This window comes from Plectropomus leopardus, chromosome 16 (assembly GCF_026936395.1).
Source record: "Plectropomus leopardus strain MGB_pleo_1.0 chromosome 16, ASM2693639v1, whole genome shotgun sequence".
Lineage (NCBI taxonomy): Eukaryota > Metazoa > Chordata > Actinopteri > Perciformes > Serranidae > Plectropomus > Plectropomus leopardus.
This window is the reverse complement of record NC_142191.1, coordinates 26,574,279-26,586,832: the sequence shown is the minus strand read 5'-3', so window position 1 is coordinate 26,586,832 and position 12,554 is coordinate 26,574,279. Positions and strand designations below refer to the sequence as shown.

The 12,554-nt window shown below is 36.3% G+C and overlaps 1 protein-coding gene across 2 annotated transcripts in view; it reads left to right on the top strand.

Annotated features, from left to right (window-relative positions):
* The first annotated feature begins 10,153 nt into the window (after positions 1-10,153).
* LOC148186917 (uncharacterized) overlaps positions 10,154-12,554 on the top strand; it is a 67,651-nt gene continuing 65,250 nt past the window's right edge. For both annotated transcript variants that reach the window (XM_088089543.1, XM_088089542.1), the window contains exon 1: positions 10,154-10,293. The gene's annotated coding sequence lies outside the window, so the exon portion shown is untranslated. The remainder of the gene's footprint in view (positions 10,294-12,554) is intronic.

The following is a 12,554-nucleotide window of genomic DNA, read 5'->3' as shown; positions in this document are numbered from 1 at the left end:
ATTTGGGAATGGAAAGAGGTGAGCAGGTAGATGTGGGAGTCAGGCAGCCAGGGTTGATGGGAAAGTTAGAGTGCATCTGGTATACAGTTAGAGAATGGCAGGAGTAGAAAGTCCCTCAGAAATACATTGTGGGCTCTAGGGAACTGATAAGTGACTGAAAACCTCAAAATCAAATGTGTACTTGGTTCAGCAGATTCTTAGCATTTAAGCAACAGTATGCAACTTTTAGCTGATTATTGAGTCTCATTCCCAGGTCTGTACTGACATTTTGGATACAACTCAAAGTGCCAGTATTTGACCAGGAAATGAGACTCACCAAACAACTAGAAGTTGTATAATGCTGCAGATTTATGGTGTATGCATATCAATATCCTTGATGGATGTACTTCAGAATCAGAGGCAAAACGTTTAGTAAGCAATAAGTAAGGTAAAAAAACTAATACTTAAAAAGCACTTGGGATGCACTGCCCTAAATTTCTTTTTCTTTTTCTTTTGGGCAATAGCCTATTTAAACTAAGGGTAACAGCTGATTACTGATCTGATACCAGTACTCTGATTATCCCAGATTTATATGTATTAACCTTTCTGTGCACAACTGATCTTAATCAGTTGTGCACATCAATTCTTAACCATTCCTGGTTCTATTCATGCGCCAACATCCTTTCAAGCTTTGTTCAGATCTCATCACGACAGATCCACCACAATGATCAACTTGTCTAATACAGTACACAGTTCCTGCTTTGGGATTACTGGTGTTGTGTGCAGACACACGCCTGACAAACACTGAACTGCTCTGATAAATTATTGTAGCTGATGGTGTTCTCTGTGTGTCCACAAAAAGCTTTGCCCGGCATAATTACAACCCTCTACATCTCCAAAAAAGCAACCATGTTTCCCAGAAATTACCTCGAAACACTATTACTTTTGTTTTCCCAATTACACTGTTATGGCAAACATAATTACTGCCTGAATTATGTTCCAGGGCAACTTTTTTCTTTTTTTTTTTGAATGATAGGCCATTTATTAACTGCACAAATGTCACAGGGAATACATTGGGATCTTTATCGGTTCAGTTTGGACCAAAAAAAAGGCGTTTTAGTTAAGGTTAGTGAAACACTTGTTTACATTAAATGTTAATCATGTAAACTTTGCACAGCACCTTTCAAAACAACATTACAAAAACTTTAAATGCAAATTCTAAATTAAACATGGTAGTACCACAAATAAATACTTGCTGTGGACAAATATTGTTTTGCAAGATCAGATATTTTTATGGAAAACAATGTTAAATATGTTGTCATTTACCATTTTGCCAATTTGTACAGTATCAATGTTTTGCTACTTGCCAGATACATTATTGACAACCGTCCATTGCTATCTTAAAAGGAACATAACCTGGTTTGGTTTATGTAAATATTTGCCACTGTAAAACTAGTTGAATAAAAATGTAATTCCTAACTACATGAAAAACGACATAATTTTTTTCTGTTGCGGTTTGTTAATCCACTTGCAAAAAAATTTGTCTTTAATAAGATGTAACATCAGTCCTTTACTGAGCATCAGTGTTGTGCATTTTCAGAAAAAATGTGATGAAAAATTACACAGAGTTAATATCAGCTGAATGGTAATTTCTAGTTTATTAGGTTCTTAACATTTAAATGCATGCATTGTAAAGCAGGTTCTAGTATTGGGACGAATTACAATGCAGATGAATGGAGTAGAGCAGCAGTGCTGCCCCTAAGGAGTGGCCATGGGGGGCCTTGAGTTGCTTTCACCACATGCCCCATGGCAAAAGTAATTAGAGGCCGACATTACTGTCTTTAAGAGGCTATGGTATGATATCCTTTGGAAACAAGGCAACCTAAGATGTCTATTGGTACCAATAATGTAAACATTGCTTGCCATTTTCAAACAGGTCTTTTGACCTCTCATCTCATGATATTTTTATTAAAATATGGGTTCTTTGGCTACCCAGGAGTCTCATCTAAACGCGAAGGCTTGTTCCCATAAAGATTTTGTTCTTTACAATCAGTGTACTCCTTCATGTTAAAGCTGCATATATGTCTTTTTTTTTAAAAAGGACAAACAGCTTATTTCAAGAACAATGAATTGCCTGACATGTATAGATACATAACACATTCAATCAGGTTTGTTATAGAACAAATTGGTCTATGCACCTAAAATAATAATTAATATTAACTATAAAATTAAAATAATAAACAGAAAATATATCAGTATGTGAGTAACAAAATCTATTCAGTTCATTGTTGAGTCTGAGAGGAAGTTTGTGCCAAATTTGAAGAAATTTCCACAAGGCATTCAAGACAATGGGATGGTAAGACTATGGGATTCCTAAACATTGACATAGTTTTTAAATTGCCTGTATACTTCAACAGCATAATAGACTTCCTGAAATTCAGTTATGACTTTTGGTTTTGGTGTGCCACCCCAAGATTTTCAGTGGCCCCATCTGGCCACCCTTATGAAACATTTCTGGGGTCATGCCAATGTCTGGTTTGTCACATGGAAATGCATGCACTGTAAGGCAGTTTTAGTATCTGCAGAAGCTTTATGCATAAAATGTAGTGCACTACAGGAGAAGAATTGAGCAGAACTTGAATCTGTATTTAATGTGGGTCGATTGCATCTGGCAGATGAGGTCAGTGTCAGCCCCAATACCGAGTGAAATTCTTTATGCTAAAATATAAAAGCAACTCAGACAAAATAGAGACAAAATGAAATAATGGAATATTAGGAAATCATACAGTAACAGGAACTGAGTTTGTGGCATAAAAGAGGTGGTTTAACTCACTGATGAATGGGGCCCTCGAACAAAGCAATTAATAACCACATGCATGTTCAGATAAACGTTCCTGGGAGTTTGAAGGTTAAAGAAAATAAGTATAGAAATGGGACAAGGGGATGACACAGTTCTTCCCATCCTAAAGACAAAGGTTTGTTCCTCACCTGTCCCACTTGTACTAAACAGCATCACATAGTACACAGGAGTCCTACTCACATTTGCAAAATGTCTTTGTCCTTTCCTGATCTGTAAAACTGTCAGACATGGGCAAAAAAAAAAAATCCATTTTGGATCCATTATTCTCAGTAAATCCAGTCAATTAATTTAGTTTAGGGAGTGTTTTTTCATTGAAAAAAAAACTTAAAACAAGTCTTTGTGATGCAGCAGGCGTACTTTTAACTCAAGTAGCATTGCATGAATTAATGTGGAACTTCTCTGAAATGGTGACAATGAATGTGGCACTGAATATTAATGCAGACAACGCTTTTGCCAAATTCCTATGTGAGTCTCGTCACAGGACAAAAAGGCTTTTTTGTGAATAATTTTTACTCTGCTATTTTTTTTTCTTCTGCCAAATATTGCTGTTAACACATAGACCAAAAGCGTTTTGTTAGTTTGATCTTAATCAGTTTAATAATGCTTTTCTTGCAACCAATACTTATTTTCAGAATTATTTCCATGGCTCAGTGCTGTGGTGTTTCTGCACCACACTGGATGCTTGTTCTACTTCTGCAAGTCTTTTGTTAAAGTCCCCTCTCTATTGCCGATAATGTCTTATTAAATTTCCTTCTCACAGCTTGACTTATAATTACTGTGGGCATACATTTGACCTAAATTGTAACCCCCTTCGGAGCGGGACAGAGTCTAACTGGGATATTGATCTTTCCCTGCTCAGTAATTCTTTGGCCTTTGAATTATGACTACCCTGGTGGCTGGAGAGGCTGATTAGTTGTAATGTGTGGGCAGAAGTCAGCTCACTGAGTTGGATGTATTCTCTAAATCTGAGTTTAGATGTTCAGCAAAGAAAACTGTACTGTAAAATAAAAGGAAGCAAAAGCATGTGTGTGAAGCATTATACAACTAAACAATAATTAGTTCTATTTAGAGGCTGGTGACATTGTCCCAATGATGACATCATAGGAAAGGACATGGGAACATTAAGATAAAAAGGTTTCATACTCTGGAGAGCAGGAGTATGCTACATTCCTTGTGCATGGCTTGAGACTTTGGCTTGAAGGCTTTGGCCTTCTCTGGGGGAAAGGATAGTGTCACCAAAATTTTTAGGATTTGTTCCTCTGGGGACCATAAATACGGGGACCTCAGATATATTAGTATACCAGCAAGTCCTCGCTTCGAATTTGTCAACTGCAGCAGTAGCCCTACACTTCCAACTGTGACAATCTGTTATACTAACTATGATACTGCTCTAGCATTATTTGTGGACATGTCAGTTTCCTTGTCAATTTCTACACATTACATGCCACAGTCTTTCAAAATAAACTTCCATCTTAACAAAACAACCTGCAGTTGACTGTTTCACCACCAAAAATACCTTGGGTTTAGTTAGGAAACAAAAGTACTTGGCTGGATTTAGAAAAACAGTATGGTTTAGGTTAAAATAACTGTAACCGACTTTTGATCTCATACGGGACACAAACACCAACTCCTGGGTGAAAGTTCACTGTGTGTTTGACCCCTAGGAATGAGAACAGCTTGGCAGGACATGATTTGTGTCCAACGAAGTGAAATGTCTAAACAATTAGATGGAAATTAAAAAAAAAAAAATGTCCATGTCCACTTTAGGATGAATACAGTCACTTTGGTAATTCCTTTTACTTTTCATCTTGTGCCATTATCTGGTCAAAATTTGATGTTCCAGTGCGTTATTTTATAACCAAATACTATAGACTATAAAAATAATAAAAAAAATAATGGATGTAACCATCATGACACCACCAAATTGGTTTGTGGTCGGTTTTCAAGCCTAGAGTTTGGTATTTCAGCCATTGTCATCTTGGATTTCTCGAGCCAGAAGTGACCAAATTTGAACAAAATGGTGGAGCTGAGGAGGAGTGAGAGGAGGGTCTGACCATTTAGCTAAGGTGAGGACGTGGTCACTCAAAGTGACCACACCTTTACTTATGCATAACTTCAAGCCTTAAACAGGCGAGTTATATAAAACTCCACCTCCCGTAGAGTTGTCATGAAAGTGGAAGTTAACTTTAGGGACCAAAACCGTATTTTGTACCAGGCTGTAAACATGTTTATTTCCACTGTAAAGTTGGTCATTTTAACATTGGTGTGTATGGTGATTTACTCTTTTTTGGGCCAGCCTCAACTGGTTACTTGAGGAATTCTATAGTTTTTGGCACTTCAGTGTTGGCCTCATTTTTTAGCTCCAGAGGTTGCTGTGTTTAGAGCCAGTTTTCTCATGTTAGCTCAGTAACACACTTGACTGAGATGGTGAACAGTATACCAGTCATTGTGGGCATATTTTTCATTTCTACAAAAGTGTTTTTGTCATGTTTCATGTTTACAACAGAGTGCAACATCATAAATGTCTGACTTCTTTCCTAAATATCATTACAGTTATTTAAAGAAGGCTGCTGAGTCGTTCTTCCACACTTCAAGATGTAACATGCATTTCTTTTGTCGCAGGAGGAAACTCAAAGAACCAGCTATGTTCAGGCAACTAAAACCTCTGTTCAATAATAAGTCAAGGCGGTCTATCAAATGTTTAATCATTTAGAAATCCCTGACCTGGAGGTCACACTTCCATCAGGAGAATTAAGAAAAACAAACTCTTGTGTTTGTAGCCTTGAATAATCACTCCTGTGTCTGTTCTTCCCTGCTCTGACCTCATTAAATGCACCCAGACGCTATCCTTTTGTATGGTGTTGTATTACTTTTGAACTTGTAATTTCACCTTTTTACAATTATTAATAATGAAGTGGCAACTGCGGAGAAGCAAAGGACTGAGTGTTAATGATGTTTTTAATCCAGGTGAAAGACACTATGTACAAATGAGCTTCCGTTGATCTTTCATACTTGTGCTAAGAAATTAAGTGTTGCCCTGACTTATTCATATTCATCCCAGCTTTTTTAATTGCCCTTTTCTCCCCCACAAAGACATGGATGATGATAATCTTGCTTGTAAAAAAGTTGACAGCTGCTTGTGAAATCTCTTCAATTTGGGTTTAAAAATGAAAAATCAAGCAGCTCTGTGAAGCTCAGCTGAGCATTCATGATTTTCAATACAGTAGTGTCTCTTTATGCTGCAGTATTCAACAGAAAGCGGGGTGTCTACTGGGGCTTAAACGAGTAGGAACTGTATCCAAATTAAAACCTGTACTGAGAGGGCATGTCCTAATATTTTTACCACATAATGATAGGTCACTATGTCACATTTTTAACTGAATTATGAAAGAAAAAAGCCCCCCAAAAGACAGAAAATGCTTTAATTTATAGATAAAGTGCTGTGGACGTGGTGCAGAAAACACCAAACATGTCATCAAAATTAAAATACAGATCTCTGCTTCCAGTTTAACCAGACTGAAATCAATGTTCAGCCTGTGTCACAGACCTGCAGAAACCTTTGATTTCGTGAAATCAAACAGAATAGAGGACTCTCAGCCTTGTTATAAATGCTCCTGTCTCCGCTCAGCCTGAGCTCTCTGCACAGAGACGAGGCTACGCTGAAGAGGGAATTCAAACAGCAGTCGTGTCAGGAGAAATAATACAGCATATTTGTCCTCTCCATGTTTATCTGTTTGTATTTGCAAAGGCTTTTTCTCCTGACAGTAAATCTGGTTTGGAGGATTGATAAATTCATCACGTCCTCAGTTAACCCTGTAGAACCTGGACTGACATCAGGTTTATGGCATCTTTCACAAGCATTAAAACCTCTGGGATCTGAGAAAATTGGTGTGATTTCATTTGAAAACATGAGAAAAAAAGCAGTGAGCAACTTAGTAAGACATGTCCTGCAAATTCCCCCCCAAAAATGATAAAAGGTGACAAGAAATTTAATTGAAAATTAACTACTAGGAGATTATTAGATTTGATTTTTTTAAGGGAAAAACATGTATAAAACTATATTTATAATTCTTATAATTATGTATTTAAAGAAAAAAATACATATTTATGCATATTTATTTTATCTTATTTTTAGCACTCTCTGAAGGGTAATTTTCTAATAATTTTTTTCTAGTTTCTTTTCTTTTAAAAAAAATCAAATAAAAAAATAAATCATTTGCAGGTAATATTCTTGTAATGTTTTACTTATTTCTGCTAATTTTTGAGCCATTCTGTTTGGTTTTCTCATTGCCTTCTTGTGTTTTTGGAAGAAGAATTTCTTTCAGGTCTCAAAAGGTAAAACTTTCAGAAAAATGTTAATGTTAGGATCTGAAAAGACATTTGTCACTCTATACTGTCTGTTCTTTTTCTGGAGAACTTAAATATTTGCTTCAAGCTAGTATTGTTATTTCACACAGGATTAAGCCAAATGTAAGCTGCTGTGGTGATCAGAGTTTTAAAATATCAAACAACTTGTGATATATTTAAGATCCCAATCACTTTATCCCTGCAGACAAAGAAATCAGTTTGATGAGAATCTCTGCTCTTATCTCAATGGAGGAAAATTATTTTATATATTCATCTAAATGTTAAGTCTAGTTTATGAACTTCAACTTCATTTAGATTCTAAGGGTCTGTTTGTTATTTATGATGACGGAGGGGGTGGTGCAAAATGAGGGAGACGGGAGAAGTGGTCAAATGTCAAAGGTCAAAATGATCTTGCATCCTTCTGATTCTTGTGAACATGATTCGTCAAGAACACGTGGGGAAAATGTATTCAAATTTGGCACGAACACTCCCTTGGGCTCAAGAATGAACTGATGAGAATTTGTTGGTCAATTGTTGTATTTTTGTTAATTTTAAATACTGATCTGTTCTCCAAAAAACCACTGGCAGGTTTTTAAAAAATGCCTAACCATGCCATGTATCATAGCCAGAAACATCAAAAACAGAAATTAGTGTTTGATATACAAATTTTGATGGTTATTGAACACAATATGGGTAAACAAAGTCTTCTACCATTAAACATAACCAGCTATTCAAATAATGATATTTCATCACAATCACTTTATTCAAAATGTCTGATTTAATATTTCACCAAAAATCAAACTTTGTATTAACCAGAGCCTGTAAAAAACATAAAGTCCTGAGCTCCCCCATGCTCGACAGTAGAGAAAAACCAAGGCTTTTTTGCAACTCCAACTTGTTTTCAACCTATAAAATTCACACATCCAGGGATACATTTTTTAGAAAATCGTATAACTTCCACTGTGCCAAGTGACTAATATTTTCCTGGCTGGCCACTGCTGCCACTGTTGTGTAAAGTTTAAAATGGGCACTGTGATTCGTGCATGCAGGAGGGTGTGATGTGTAGGTTTATTCAGTTTTGTTTGTTTTGTTTGGTAGGAGAGATGGCTGTCATGAACCCATATTCAGCTTGTGTGATAATGATATAACTTATGAGGAGGATTTGCATTTAGTTGAAGAAAGTAGCTGTTTGTTTTGATGATTACTCTCACTCCTGTGCTGTTTGCTGGTTGCATTGGCTCCAATACCTACCTTTGGTGTAAATATTTAAAGAAAAAAAGAGAAGTTAATGGTGTTGGCAGGATTATGCATTTTATCTCAGTCACTTGGGAAGGCTCAATGAAAAATGTTTGTTGCTTTGGGAGGGTCAAGATAAGAAACACATACCAGCAACTTTCCTTCTCTGGTAAATAAATAACAGTCCCTAAACTTCTAAAATACAAAGTTTTGGGCTTGGGTGGCTTAGTGGGTAGAGCAGGTGCCCCATGTACAGAGGCTGAGTCCTCACTGCAGCAGTTGCAGGTTCAACACCAGCCTCAGCCCTTTGCTGCATGTTGTCCCCTCTCTCTCCCCCTTTCACACTTACTCACTGCCTTATCCAATAAAGCCCAAAAAATATCTTAAAAAAGAATGTTGGTGGTAAGCTACATGTAGTTTGAGTTCAGGTGTAGAAATAAATGTTAATATTACTTTTAAGATTAGGATATATTGGCTACTTTACTTCAGGCTAGTCTTTGCAGATGTGCTTTCATTCATCAGTGTATCTTTATTGTGCCATGTCTGTCTTTTATGCAGGGATTCCTTTCAGGCTTATTTCTTTCATTCAAGTTTGTATTTTCATTTTAACTTTTCAACTTTTGTTCTAAAAAGTGCAATATAAATAAATAAAGCCTCCTTAGCTTAACCTACTTACTTTGCTTGTAAGGGAGAAAACAAAAGTAACCTTGACCCCGAACTGAAAAGTTTTCCCTGTGTTGCTTCATATTCATGCAAGCGTATTCATATTCTTTCCTTGTGTATGTTCCCTAACTCGTTTTTGAACATCTTGTCACAAAGACCCTTTTTTACAAACACAAAAATGTCTTATGGAGACATGGGTGGTGAGAATATGGCTTTAAATATATGACCTTGTAAAGTCTCAGAGATTTGAAAATTTTTAGCCAGCCAAAAATATTTTTGAGAAGTAAAATCAGATTAAAATGCAGAAACACTTGCAGATGAATTATTCAGATTCAGATTTCCTTTATTTGTCGTCTTCAGTTATGCACTTCCATACATAAATAAAAATGTAATTACGTTTTCCCTTAAAGGATAAATACAGTGCAAGTCAATAATAAATAGCAGAATAAAAATAAGAAAATAAAAGTCACAGATAAGGAGATAAAGACCTAAAAGAGATAACAAAAGTGCATCATTGCAGAGACATGAAGAATCTCTTAAAGTGTAATAAATACATGCACCTGTAGACGGACCAACACCTAAACAAAAATAAGTAGAGGCGTCATTGCTCGCTGGATCTTACGTTGACGTGGTCACCAAAGTGTATTTGTGTATATATATATAATTCCCATTGCATTTGCTATCTTATACATCAAATTTGATAATACAAAAAACACTCATGATATTGATCAAACAAAATATGGACAACTGACTTGCATAATATATGGTGCATATTTATAATAGTAGCCGACTGCAAGTTTCCTTTTTTTCTCCATCTCTGTCATCTCAATAACTGTCATTATTAGAACTTAAATGTATATAAATCATTGAATAAATCGCGTATATAAGTGAGACGTGACGTCATATCAAATATGGCGGATACGCTGACGTAATGCAGTAGGGTCAGTACAGTCAATGCGTCGTCTGTGTCCCAGCAGGTGGCAACTCTCTAATTAACTGTACCTGTTTGCTAAATATGAGTGCTTGTTACCCCGGTATGGACAATGTGCGGCTTTTTGTAAGAGTAGAGAGTGGTAGAGGAGGACATTTTTCAGCCCCACATTTGTCAGTGAAGCTCTGGAAGTTTCTGGTGTGTGGCTTTAAGGTTAGCCGTTTAGCGAAGATTTCGAGGATAATATTTGCCACCATGATCTCCCCGAAGCTATGCGGTGAGTCGGTTCATTATTTTAATAAGTTAACTTGTTGGCTTGTTATGTGTGGAGAGTGTGGAAATTGCGTTTTAGCAGTGTGGAAATGTCTCATAACGTCTGAGGTAGTTTGCTAGCGGTTCACTAAAAACAAGCTAGCTAAAAGCTGCCCGTGTTAAGGTTGACTTAGCCGTTCCTGTCCCATACTGAAGTTTCTAACGTAGCCTACTAGCTAGTGACAACATGACTTTGTAGCGCGTTTTTAGCTTTCAGCAATGTGAGCAATGCAGCCTTAATACTTAATACTGTTATTAGGAGATAAAAGGAGACCGATAAGGTTTCGACTTGAAAACGTTCGCTATAGTGAATAAATATGATAGCTAGCTTCTTCTGCTTGATCGGACAGACGGTTCGGGTCGGATCGAGTTAAATCGGAACTGCTCGGGCTAGAGCTGTCAGGCTTCTGCAGTGGTGTAAATAACTGAAGTAACTACGTATATTTCCCCAAGTACTCTAGTTTAGTACAAGTTTGAGGTACTTCACGTGAGTATTTAAATTTTTATGCTGCCTTATACTTATGCCTAACTACATTTCACAGAGAAATACTGTATTTTTCCACTTCACTACATTTATGCGGCATTGTACTCACAAAACATACGATCATTAATGATCATGATGACATATGATGCATAGTAGGCTACAGCATTAAATACATACATTGCAAAGTAACAACAGCAGAGCTTTTTGAGTACACCTCCATCTCTGGCCAACTTGGTGGATGTTTTTATCCATCTATCTATATATCTATATATGTATCTATTTTTCATGCAACGTAATTTTAATTATCAGACTCAATGGTCCTTATCTGGACCATTGAGTCTGTAATAAAATTTATTATTTTTATTATTATTATTATTATCATTAATTACATAATTAATTAATAATCATTTATAGTTTTCCCCGTTTTTTAAACTTTCCCCCTTTTTTCTCTTTTTTTTCTTGTCACCTTTTACTAATTTATTGCAATTTGTGTGCCATTTCTTGCCAGATTCCTCTCTTCTTTTTCCCCCTATATTTTCAAAATAAATCAAACTAATTTGCTCAGGTTTTAAAGGGTTGATTGGCTCGTAAAAGGTGTCTGAACACAGCACAGAAAACTAATGTAAAACCAGGTTTCAAAGGGTTAAGGAAAGTGTGATTTGGAGTTGTTGATTGCTTTCAAATACATGTTTAAAAAATCCATCAGAAGTTTTAACAGAGAACATATTCAAAGGTAGCGATCTGTCTGACCATTGGTCCAAAACCTCAAAATTTAACTTGAAATTACAAAACACAAATAAAGTAGTAAACCTTTATATTTGAGAAGTGGCATGTTGCTGCGTTAGAATTACATTGCATTTTGGTGTAAAGATGCAAGCTTGAGACAAATCATTTTCCTGATGTTAGTTATATTAATTCACAGAGAAATAGTCAGGTTTTCATTCCACACTGGCTCCAAACTTTAAACTTCAGCAGCTTCATTCTTCAATTCTTTCTATCTGTGCTGGCCTTCAAAAAAAATCAAACACATTTCACACAATGCAATACAACTTTCTCCTTCACATGGGCTGTCAGACGTGGAGACATCTTGACAATTAAAACCTTCCCGCCAAATGTCAACTTTTCAAGAGCCAAGACGACCTTCCTTACACACCAATCACAATGCATTTTTAAAGGTCTTTCAGAGACTGTGGAAAAGACTTTATATATCAGTTAGTTGACAACAAAAGCCAAAGTCTTTCAGAGTGCTGGTAAGATGATGTAAGGATTACAAAGGATTTTCATAAAACTCCCATACTGAGAATCATCCAGAGGAAACAGTGTGATGCTGCAGGACAGGCTGCAGCTCACCATCCTCTCTTTGGTATGAAAATTGTCCCACAGAGGGCAGGAAGTCAGCAAGAGCACATTATCTCATTACATAAGTAATCACCAATGGTCTGTGTCCATTTATCATACTTAACAAACTACTAAAATGGCCCTAATTTGGTCGTAATGAAAAGCAGACTCATTAGCAGGTCTGTCGGGTCATTTGTTGCTTTAATCGTGCTCACTGACAAAGTGGTTTGGACAGAGTTTCCCTGTTAGACTGTTCTTTTTTGGACAAATTTTGCATATTAAGATCCAAGTGTTGGACAAAGGACTCAAATCCTTTAAAGTATTACCATCTTAATTAAAAATCCTATAGTTTAAAAAAAAGTATGTAGTATTCAAATGATAGAAAATGTTATCAGGTGTCCAGA